At 42.2% G+C, this 10,250-nt stretch overlaps 1 long non-coding RNA gene across 1 annotated transcript; it reads right to left on the bottom strand.

Annotated features, from left to right (window-relative positions):
- Positions 1-4,694: 4,694 nt before the first annotated feature.
- On the bottom strand, positions 4,695-9,075 carry LOC146177442 (uncharacterized). Its single transcript, XR_014701314.1, has 3 exons — positions 9,020-9,075; positions 6,324-6,520; positions 4,695-4,835 (listed from the first exon to the last, which is right to left on the bottom strand). It is a non-coding gene; the product is annotated as an uncharacterized LOC146177442 (long non-coding RNA).
- Positions 9,076-10,250: the final 1,175 nt, after the last annotated feature.

Consider the following 10,250-nt stretch of genomic DNA (forward strand, 5'->3'; position numbering starts at 1 on the left):
CTTCACTCTCTTAGCCTGCTGAGACGCCCGCAGGCCTCAGTGTTTCCCGGGACGTCCCTGGCGTACGCAGAAGGGGGAGTGAAGACAGTCTCTAACAGCGCCCCCATGCCTCCTTGCGGGCTGGGTGACACAGGGTTGCCCCTACCACTGATGACATTACTCAGCGGGGATTCCCCTGCGGCGTCCTTACATAGTGACTTAGCCGGCACAGCCCATCCCTGGACTGCATCGGCGGGTGAACACGCTTATTTCCCGCTACGAGGTGTGGTCACCTCCAACTCCAGTGGCTTTCACCTTGGATTACAGGGAATTGGGAGCTCCCCAGCCTTATCCCTAGTCCCGTTTATCAATAGGGTACATCATCGGTAAAGGCTGTCATTTTCGGTGGGCCCCACCGTAGCAGTCATAAGCCCGAGAATCTACCCCACCTTAGTGGGATAGACTTCCTCAGAGTGCACAAGGCTCCGAGGTTCCAGTCGGCCGTCTGAGCATTCACCTGCGTGGCCTCTCTCGATTAGAGGGGCGCGCCATTGCTCCCAGCCTTATTCCTCAGGGCTTCATCGCCAATGGTTGCACCCCTCTCGGTTACAGGAGGACGCAGCCCCTCCCAGTGACCAACCAAACGTCAATCCACCCATCATCGGAAAAACTGCCTTAGTTTGATCGATGACAAATTAATGCCACCAGGCTGACCTGTCCCTCTTCATCAGGTCACAGCTGAGTTCTCTCCGCTTCCGCGGAGGGCTCTCGGGTGTCTGCTCACCCGTGTTGTAGTCCCGCTCCAGCCACCTAGAAGCATGGATTTACGGGCCTTCGCCAGACATGGGCCTGGCTATGGGAGGAGACTTATGTAACACAACTCCGTTTGGTTTGGTTTGAGGGGTACCCCTCAAACCAAACCAAACTGAAAAACTTCGAGTTTATATGAAGGAAAAATTACTATTAAAAAAACACACACCTAGCTTGCACTCAAAGGAAAAAAAAAACAATATTTAAACTTTACACCTTACTACCTTAATAAAAAACAACAACAAGCAATTCGGCTAGTGGCTGCGGCGGGTTGCGCAGCAGCAGGAGGACGAACGCCATAAGCTGAATGAATAATTCGTCATTGCGTATGACATCAGCCCTCCATTCCCACACAGCAGACCCGACGTCCCGAATGGCGGCCCCAACGTCTTTCATGTCAGAGCTTATCCCCTGCACTGCAGCTAGCAGGCGTCCCCTGTCAGCGCCAGGCGGCAGGCCAGTAATCGGCCCATGCTTGGCCATTGCCACTCTGGCCGACCAAAACTCAACGGCCCAACCTCGGCTGCCAAGTTCGGCCCGAGCTTGGGGATTGACAATGGCCTAAGAACGGCCGATCGTTGGCCATTCAGCTTGGGCCGACCTGATCGGCCAACCCATCGACTTCGGGCCGACCTACCCGACCAACCTGCTGCCGACTTGGCCGGCCTCAGGCCGAGATCGGGCCACACAACGAACTCACCGCATCGCCCCCTTGGCCAGTCTCCGGCCGAGGACGGGCCGCGGTACGCAATCAAAGCATTGCCAACCTGGCCAGGGGACAGCCGATGTCGGACTGTGGTACACTACCAACGCATTGCCGACTTGGCCACCCAACTGCCGAGCTCGGGCCATGGCGCACAGTCAGTGTGTTGCCGGCTTTACTTGCCCTTACCGTGCAAAACCAAAAATGCTTGGTCATGCACAGCTCTGCAGATTTTGTTTCAGTATTAGTTCAACCTAAAAATGAAATTTTTCGCTAGAAGCTATTAATTCAAATTAATAGCATTGCATACGTTTACGTTCCAGATTTTTCCAAAAATACAAAGTATTAATGGACAATTATTGAAATGCTATTATACACTGATAAGGTTTTTTTTTATCTCAGCATGCCACCATTTTGTCATAATTGAGCTTCAAACTTAAGTAAGCTTCAAACTAAGCAAGCACATGGAAACACAATTTTATTTAGCATTAAATACTGTGCAGAGAAAAAATAAATGGTTTCGGTCTTCGATCGGTCCTTAGCTTGTGTCTTTTGTCTTTCGTCGCTCGTTGCGGCCGCCGTCCCTGTCCAGAGCTCCTACTAGCCATCTTTTGGTGACATTTTCCACGAGCTTCATCGTTGCTGTGTTGCCCGAGGGCACGCTATCTCTTCTCACACATTCTGAAAAATACAAGAAAACTGCCAGCTTCTCCTTTTGTTATTGCATTTACAACTTTCACCCTGACCTAGCAGGAAATCAGTGTAGTTATCTGGCCATAGTTTACTCAAATGTCACATAAAGTGAAAGCCCGATCATTAATTCGAACCTCGATAACTTGAATGTTCGGATAATTGGAACTGCACTGATTGGTTCGGCCATGCTCTGCAGTGGTTTGTGCAATAAAAACCCGTTAATTCGAATGCGAGGGATAATTCGAACTTCGCGCCTACGCGTTTGGGTGACCTGGCGCCCAGCACATATATATGGCCAAAGAAACGCGCCTGCGTTAAGAGGCTGTGCACGTCATAATTAAACGAGGACAGAAGATAGAACAGAACGGGACAGAACATAGAACATGACAGCATAGGTGCAGCCCAGCGCAGCGGCTGGTCGCTACGAAGGGTAGGAGGCGGCCGTGGCGGCAACCACGCTTAATGTCTGTTGCACGCGACCTCAAAGACTTGCAACTAAATGCTCATTAAATCGATCCCCGTTAATTTAGAAAGATGAGTATTTCAGCTGGCGCAGTCCAGACAACGCCCATGCGCATCGGACGGTAGGTATGCAGGTCTCACCAGTCAGACCACGATTGCTTAGAACCAAAAGCTGGGCAAGTTGGTTAAGACACTTAATAATATGGAAAGTTGAGCTAGTTGGTACATGATTGGAAATTACGAGCGCTGCGACGAAGAACGACAACGAGAGATTAAAGACAAGGACAGCGCCTGTCCTTACTCTCTCGTTGTTGTTCTCCGTCGCAGCGCTCGTAATTTCCAACACTTAATAAAGAACAGCGCAAAACACGAGGACTAAACAATGAAAAGAGTCGTCGTAATACAACACCGCAAAGCGAAAAAAAAAATAACGAGGACCGATGAAACGAGTAGTGACGTCGATCATCTTTTCTGTGTTTCGTCGTTTTTGCGCTGTTGTATTAAGGCCACGATTGCAAGCAGCGATCATCAAAATAGCACTCCTCTGAAGTACGCATAACGGCAAGTATGAAGAAACACAAATGGCTTTATTGTCGATAATAGGCCGACAAAGTTTCGATTTCAGTTTTATGAGCCCCGCGTCAGTCCGTGGCAACGGCGGTCATCGGCCATGCATCAGCCAGATAACCGAACGTAGTTGCTCGACTTTTCCCAAGGCTATCGCGTTCCAATGGTTTTGTGGCAGCCGACGGCGCCTGCCCTAATCGCGACATGCTAGCGAACGCAATGAGCACATAGCCCTGTGCAGATGGACGGGCCGAACAGGCTACCGCCAGCATGCCGCTGGCACTGCAAAGTTCACCTTCCCCCCCCCCCCCCCCGTCCGCCACTAGAACTAACATGAAAAGATAAACACACCATGATATTTTTATCACCGCGCAGCACCTGGGCACTGCCAAGAAATGAGCTGTGGACTAACTCTTAGGGGGCAAACGTGCGGGATGGGTTAATAATAAGAGTAGGTCTATTACGCGAGTAAAAACAGTAAATTTAGCGTTACTGCAAATGGTTCTGGTCATTTTTTTTAGGTCATTCGATAAATCAAACTTTTGCACGGTCTGGTGAAGTTCGAATTAACGATCGTTTGCTATATATCTTTCCATGATTAACTCAATGGGAGACCTGCGTCTTTAGGAAAATAAAAGATAAATATGTTATGTGCATTCACAGTTTATTAGAGCCGAATTAGCAATGCTTTTTGGGGAAAAGAAAGACAGGATGCAAAAACAGCAAAGCAATGGATACAGTGACACTCTCTGAAAAGAAATGCATCCAAAATATGAGCACATTTTATGAGCAGAACAAGGCATCAAACACATGCGTACGTGCAGTCCACTATAGCACTGACTGCCGTCATCGATTTGCAACCACTGCTGCGTACAAGTTTCGTGCTGTTCCTATACTGTTTGCGTTTCCTCTCATTTTTTCCCTAATCAACTCAACTCTGTTCATGCCTTCTGTTCCTTAAAAATCTGTGCCCAATTATTTCTGAGTTCATCTAGTGTTTTCTTGACCCATGTGCAGCACGAAACCATAATATATTAAATCACTTTTGTAACTTTCTTGAGAATCAAAGAAAAAAATTGTGATATATGTTAAGTCATACCTGGACATAATGTGGGATGCAGTATATCTGTGTAAGCATGTCTTCCTGAGATGATGATTTATGTACTACTGTTTTATATCAAGCACCATGGTGAAAGAGTTTCTTTTACAAATACTTCAACTACCTCAAATTAGCACAAAGGCTGAGCTGGGAGGGATATGGGAGAGGCCTTTGCCCTGCATTGCAATGTATTCAGGCTGATTACAAAGAATGAGCTCATTCATTGCATTAGAATAACATCAAACTGGTAATGCATAAGCCCACATAAAATAATATGAAGCACACCAATTCCAAAAAATGAGACGTACTATTGTTCACTATGCACTCTTAAATTGACAATGTTACTGAAATATTACCTAGTATCATTGTCCGGATGTTTTCCACCTTTATAAAGGCAAACTTTTCCCCCCTGGAGCCTTTCCAGCTGAACTCCATTGCTACTGACTTGGTCAGTAGACTTCTGAGGAGGACTCTTATAATATCGACGACGTCAGTTCCACCCAATCTCGAGAAGTATTTCACCTGGATAAAGAAGACAAAATCTAATCAGTGGCTTAGATTCATGAAAGCACAAATATTCATCATTCTAGAATAACATACTGCCCCGTGCCTAGCACCGCGCAGCCACCGTGCTTGGTGCCGCCGCCGATGAAGCAGTTGTTGGCTCGAGAGGCGCGCTGGTGCTGGACACTGCTATCACAGCTAGAAGCCGACCTCATTCTTGGGTCCTTGTCTACATATACTTCATGGCTCCCAGTGGCTTGAGTCGTGACAATATTGGATAAGCCAGACTTGTTACTGCGGTACTTGTGCAGGTCAATAAACTTCCATACATAATTTGTCATAGAGCTGCATTTAATTTTTCATTTGTTTTCTTTGATGTCTTAAGATATTACATAGGGATGATGTAATGGTTTGCAGCAGTAAACTTTGGGTACACAAGCTCGCCTTTAAACATATCATGATACATTAACAGGTCCAGCCTGCAGCTTCCCTTGCAGGTCTTCTATCCACTTGCAGTCGCTGAATCTTTAACTCTATTTTTTTGCCTCTCTTATCTGATATATATCATTAGCATAGTCATAAACTAGCAAGTTATACAGAAGACCACCTGACATAGATATCCATTGATACCCATTTAACTAAGTCGCATACACTTGCATGGCTTAAGAGTAGTGTGCCTTACTCCTTGCCCAAGGGTTATGAAAAGTTTTATTTCCATCTCACCCACACATCTGAAAATGAAAGCTTAAGTTGGCATCTCCTGCCTTGTTGGGTGGTGTAATGACATCACACAACCAACTGACCAACCAGTATGCGGCCATGTCAACTTCCAGCTACTACTTGCCTGAGCCATGCTCATTTTTTCGCTCACGCCCATGCCAGACTTTCTGCAGAATGTTTATAATGCTATCGCGCTAAAATTGCAACACGCATAAATGGCAGCAATCGCAAATTAAGTCTGGTCAACACAACAGAAAGAGAAAAAAAAAACTTCGTTCAAGGCATACAGCAGTTTGAACTTATAAGAGACAAGTTTTAGTTTCTTAATTAAGAAATGTGTTACGTGACCTCTCTATGAAGTGACGAAGTTAACACAATGCCAGTTCATGAAAAGTGTATGTGAAATCATAAATTCCTTTCTTGAATACAAAATACTGTAGTTCTTTTACACTGTCACTATTTCTTCCATATGTATTTTTTTTCATAGTTTTAGATTGAAAACATCTCCATCTTCTTGCTTACTCACAAGAAACTTTACCATATCATATTGAAAATAAATGTAATTACGCTGCACACTGCATTTAAAGATGGTGCACTTGAAGATCATAGTTTTTTATGTTTAGATTAATTTTCAAAAGCATTTAGCAGATTTCTTTAAATCAAGTATCTTCAAATGTTTTACACATACTGGAGCATATTTTAAATTTTGTGAAATACCATCAATATTTACTGCAGCTTTCAGAGGTGCTGCTCACGCAATTCTTGTGAATAAAAAAAGACCGTTACCATGCTCTCCATGTTCTTTTCTTCGCCAAGATATTCCTCAAATTCGAACAGATCCTTGCTGCTCACTGCTGGCAGCTGCGGACAGTCATCAGGAATTTTGGCACATTTCGAGCTGTTTGCTGTGGTGAGCAGGGTCCGCAGGCTTTTGATTTCATTGAGCAATAGCATTTGATTGTCAAATACCTTTTTTTCAAAGGCTGCAAGAATTGTGATGGCAAGTAGAGATTATTTTTATTTATTTATTTATTCAGTGATTGTGTGGGCAATACATGGTACTGCCCGTGGGGCAGGACAAAAGGAGGTAATTAGTCTCCTGACGAGGTCCTGGCCCCACTGGGCACAACAGCAGCGGGTACAAAGTACAGGCAATGCACATGCAACTACATATAACAATCTTCACCGTATATGAAACAAAAACACATGAAACAAAAACACCGAGTTAAAAACTATCACCGCAGTACAAAATACGCATTCAGACACGTGCCAATAACAAAACATAAAGAAATGTAACAACAGTTATGAAACTCTGGAACAATGTAAAGGAATAGCACAATACATTTCGATTTCGCATCTACTTTAGTCATGTATTTGGTTTTCTATTGAAGTGAAAAGAGGTTTTATTCTCCGTTTGAAAGTTGGCAGACTTCTACTTGTTCTTGCGATATCAAGTATGTCTGGGTAATTATTACATAGTTTCATGATTTGATGATCAATTGTCTGTTTAGCATAATTAGTCCGCGGTTTATCTACAACAATGAAAGTCCTCCGCAGATTGTGACCAGTATCCCTATTTAGATAATGACTAGAAAATCTATTATAATTGCTCGACACTTCAGAAAATACGTACACAGATAATTTCTGCTTGTATATATCGTGGAAAGGTAGGATATTATGTGTTGCCATGAACGTTACGGTGTCTAAACTTTCCTTATATAATGCTCTAATGGCCCTCCGCTGCAGGGCAAATAGTCTGTCATTATCAGTCTTAATTCCGGTACCCCATACTAAACAACAGTAATTAAAGAGAGAGTGTATTAGTGAGAAATAGAGCTACAAGGAATTCAAACAACAGAATTGCACAGTTGAAGGCTAGCACATTTTATGGTGATTCATATACTGTATGGTTCAACAAGTTTCACAATGAGAAGAATGTCAGTACTAGTGAAGAATTATAGTATGCATTCAATACAAGACTACAAACAGAACCTTAATAATATTCATTAATTCATAATATTGCTAATATTGTTTCATACAGTCAGTGAATGTGACAAAAATAATTTTTTATAATAAAATGCCTCTCGACTCTATAAATGACTGCTACACTATCTTAGCTTTTTATAATATGTAGGAGGGTATAATGCAGCCAGTTCAGGAAGAGCTTGTACACCTTTTCATCTTGTGAGGGAGCTGTTGAAACACCTCGCTCTCAAGACTGCAGAAGAACCGGTTACTCTGCGGCTTCCACTGTGCAAGCACCAAGCACAAAATGCAGTCCAGGGAGCAATTATTAAAAGGTGTATAGACAGAGCTCAATTTTTCGTAACAGCATTACAGATTCGGCATGTAACTGGGCCTACATTACTATTAAGCTGTACCAAAAACCTACAACTAAATAATGCAAAAGCAAAAAGGTATGGAAGTTAAGTCATATAATACCAATCCGTTTTTATGAGCACTGGTGAATACTACCTACTAACTTGCTTTTGTAAAATACTACAGCAAGACACACAGGATAATAAAGATGACACAACAGTTATGACAGGCTATATTGCCATAAGGAAGAAGGAACTAAAGGAAAATTTTTATTGCTTATATTGTGTGTCTCACACAATGCTGTGAATGCAAGCTTAACATTATTAGTGTGATTCAGCCTGATTTCAGGTGTTATTCACATGGTGCATGACACTCTCTAATGCACATTTGAGTAAAAAAAATAAATCATTCTAGCTCATGCAAAAAGCATTGCAAAAATTGCATTGAGACATTACTTTGAAGCACAAAGTTGCACATACAAAACATATAACGAGAGTTGGTAACAGTCTCTCAGGATAATCTTGCTATGAAACTAGTGATTGAAGTTTAGAATGGTTGATGCATGTTCACATTGTGAAAACCAAGCTTGTAGCTTTCAGTATTACAGCACTCAGACAAACGCATTGAAGGGCCTTGGTTCATAATATCAGCAAGTAGTACATGTGGCACCTTAGAAATTATTGTAACTTGTTGGCAAATAATGCTGAACTGATCAGTCTGACAATCAGTTGTGCATCATTTTTATGCTAATTCAAGGAAGAGCCAAGCAGTAATAAGTACGGAAGTCTGAAGATTGAGACGGTACTACAGGGTCGAAGACAAGATGTAGAACACAGGGGGCTGTGTCATCTTTGTATTAATTATGTTTGCACCACATTAAATAAGAGCCTGTCATTTAGTCCAGTAGTCAATCTTTATGCTGCTGGCCATGACAAATCTGTGTACTTTCCTGCATTACTTTAGGTTGCCGTGCCTTTATGTGTCCCTGACTAGCTGTGATGTTAACCACAACTAAACAATACGTTTTGCATCAGAATATACTTTTTTGGCATTTATTTATACTCTGGGCAAATGACTTGGTGACAAACATGATCTCTGAATTTTTCTGAATGCACCATAACTATGCATATATATATACATGCAAACTCATAACAAAAACTTACATGCAAATCGAGACTCCAGGTTTTTGACCCGACTGCACACATCTAGGAGGGGGGCTGTGAATAACAAACAATGCTTAAACATTCCAGGTTGAAAAAGACCTGGTTTGCAGCTGGATTATTGGAATGGAAATCATACCCTTCTAGTTTTAAACCATACATTTTATTAAGAAACCACCAATTCATGCTGGAATGACATTTAATTGTTTCGAGCTGGATTTCTCAACTAGAAGACATGCCGTTCCGAAATGTTCTTGCTATCCAGTTAGAAAATTTACACCTCTAGTCAAACTTCACCTGGAAATGACGCCAGTTGAATCTTATCCCCTTCCAGCTGAAAAATGACAGTCCAGCTGGGAATTACTACCAGCATGCTTTTTCTAGTTGAAATGGAAAATGTGCACTTAAGAATAACCTGAAACTTCAGTGATATGATGTGCATATTGGAATAGGTAATTTAATTGTACAATGGGTTCAGATCTCACAGCACAGGTATATAATTGAAGTTTTTTGAAGGACGCAGGAAGCATTACTCCTTAAAAGTTAAATAACAGGTTTATACAAGCTACATGCACTGCCGCTCATTCAACAGTAAAATCTTTACAGCTGAAATGGCAATTCTAGAAAGTTTTTTTTCTGTAGTCAACAGCATTCAACCTTTGAATCACATAATTATTATATGCACGCATTGTGAAAGATTACATCTAAGTTTATTGAACAATGTTATAATGAACACTGATATGATTATTGGATAAAATGTAGAAAATACAAGGTACTCCAGCAATACTTCATTCTAGTTAGAATTAAATTTTCACAGCAAAATGAAAAATGCAGATCTTGGTTCGGTATCAATCAAAGCAGAAATGTGTCTCAGATTTGTGTCATTGGATGTAATTTTTAGAACAAACGCATCCTTCCTTTTTGTGGGCCTTAAAGGTCCACAGAACTGAAGGATGCGTTTTCTTCTGCTTCTTCCTATAGACACACAATTTGTGGGTTCGTGTTTTATCTTTTGTAATGATGCTTAGGACATTACTGTGCGCGGATCACCACGTCATATTAGCCTAAGACTGCAGAAATATTCATAACCGAATTTTTTTTCTCGCCTGTTTCTGTTTCGGTTTCAACAGCCTATCGATGGCTGTGACGTCGAAGTCAGGTCTAGGTCACGTGAGGGGTGAAAATACAGCGATATAATCATTCCTATGTGTCATTTGAATTCACTACAATGATA

This window comes from Amblyomma maculatum, chromosome 10 (genome assembly GCF_055883805.1).
Source record: "Amblyomma maculatum isolate TAMU_Amacu chromosome 10, ASM5588380v1, whole genome shotgun sequence".
Lineage (NCBI taxonomy): Eukaryota > Metazoa > Arthropoda > Arachnida > Ixodida > Ixodidae > Amblyomma > Amblyomma maculatum.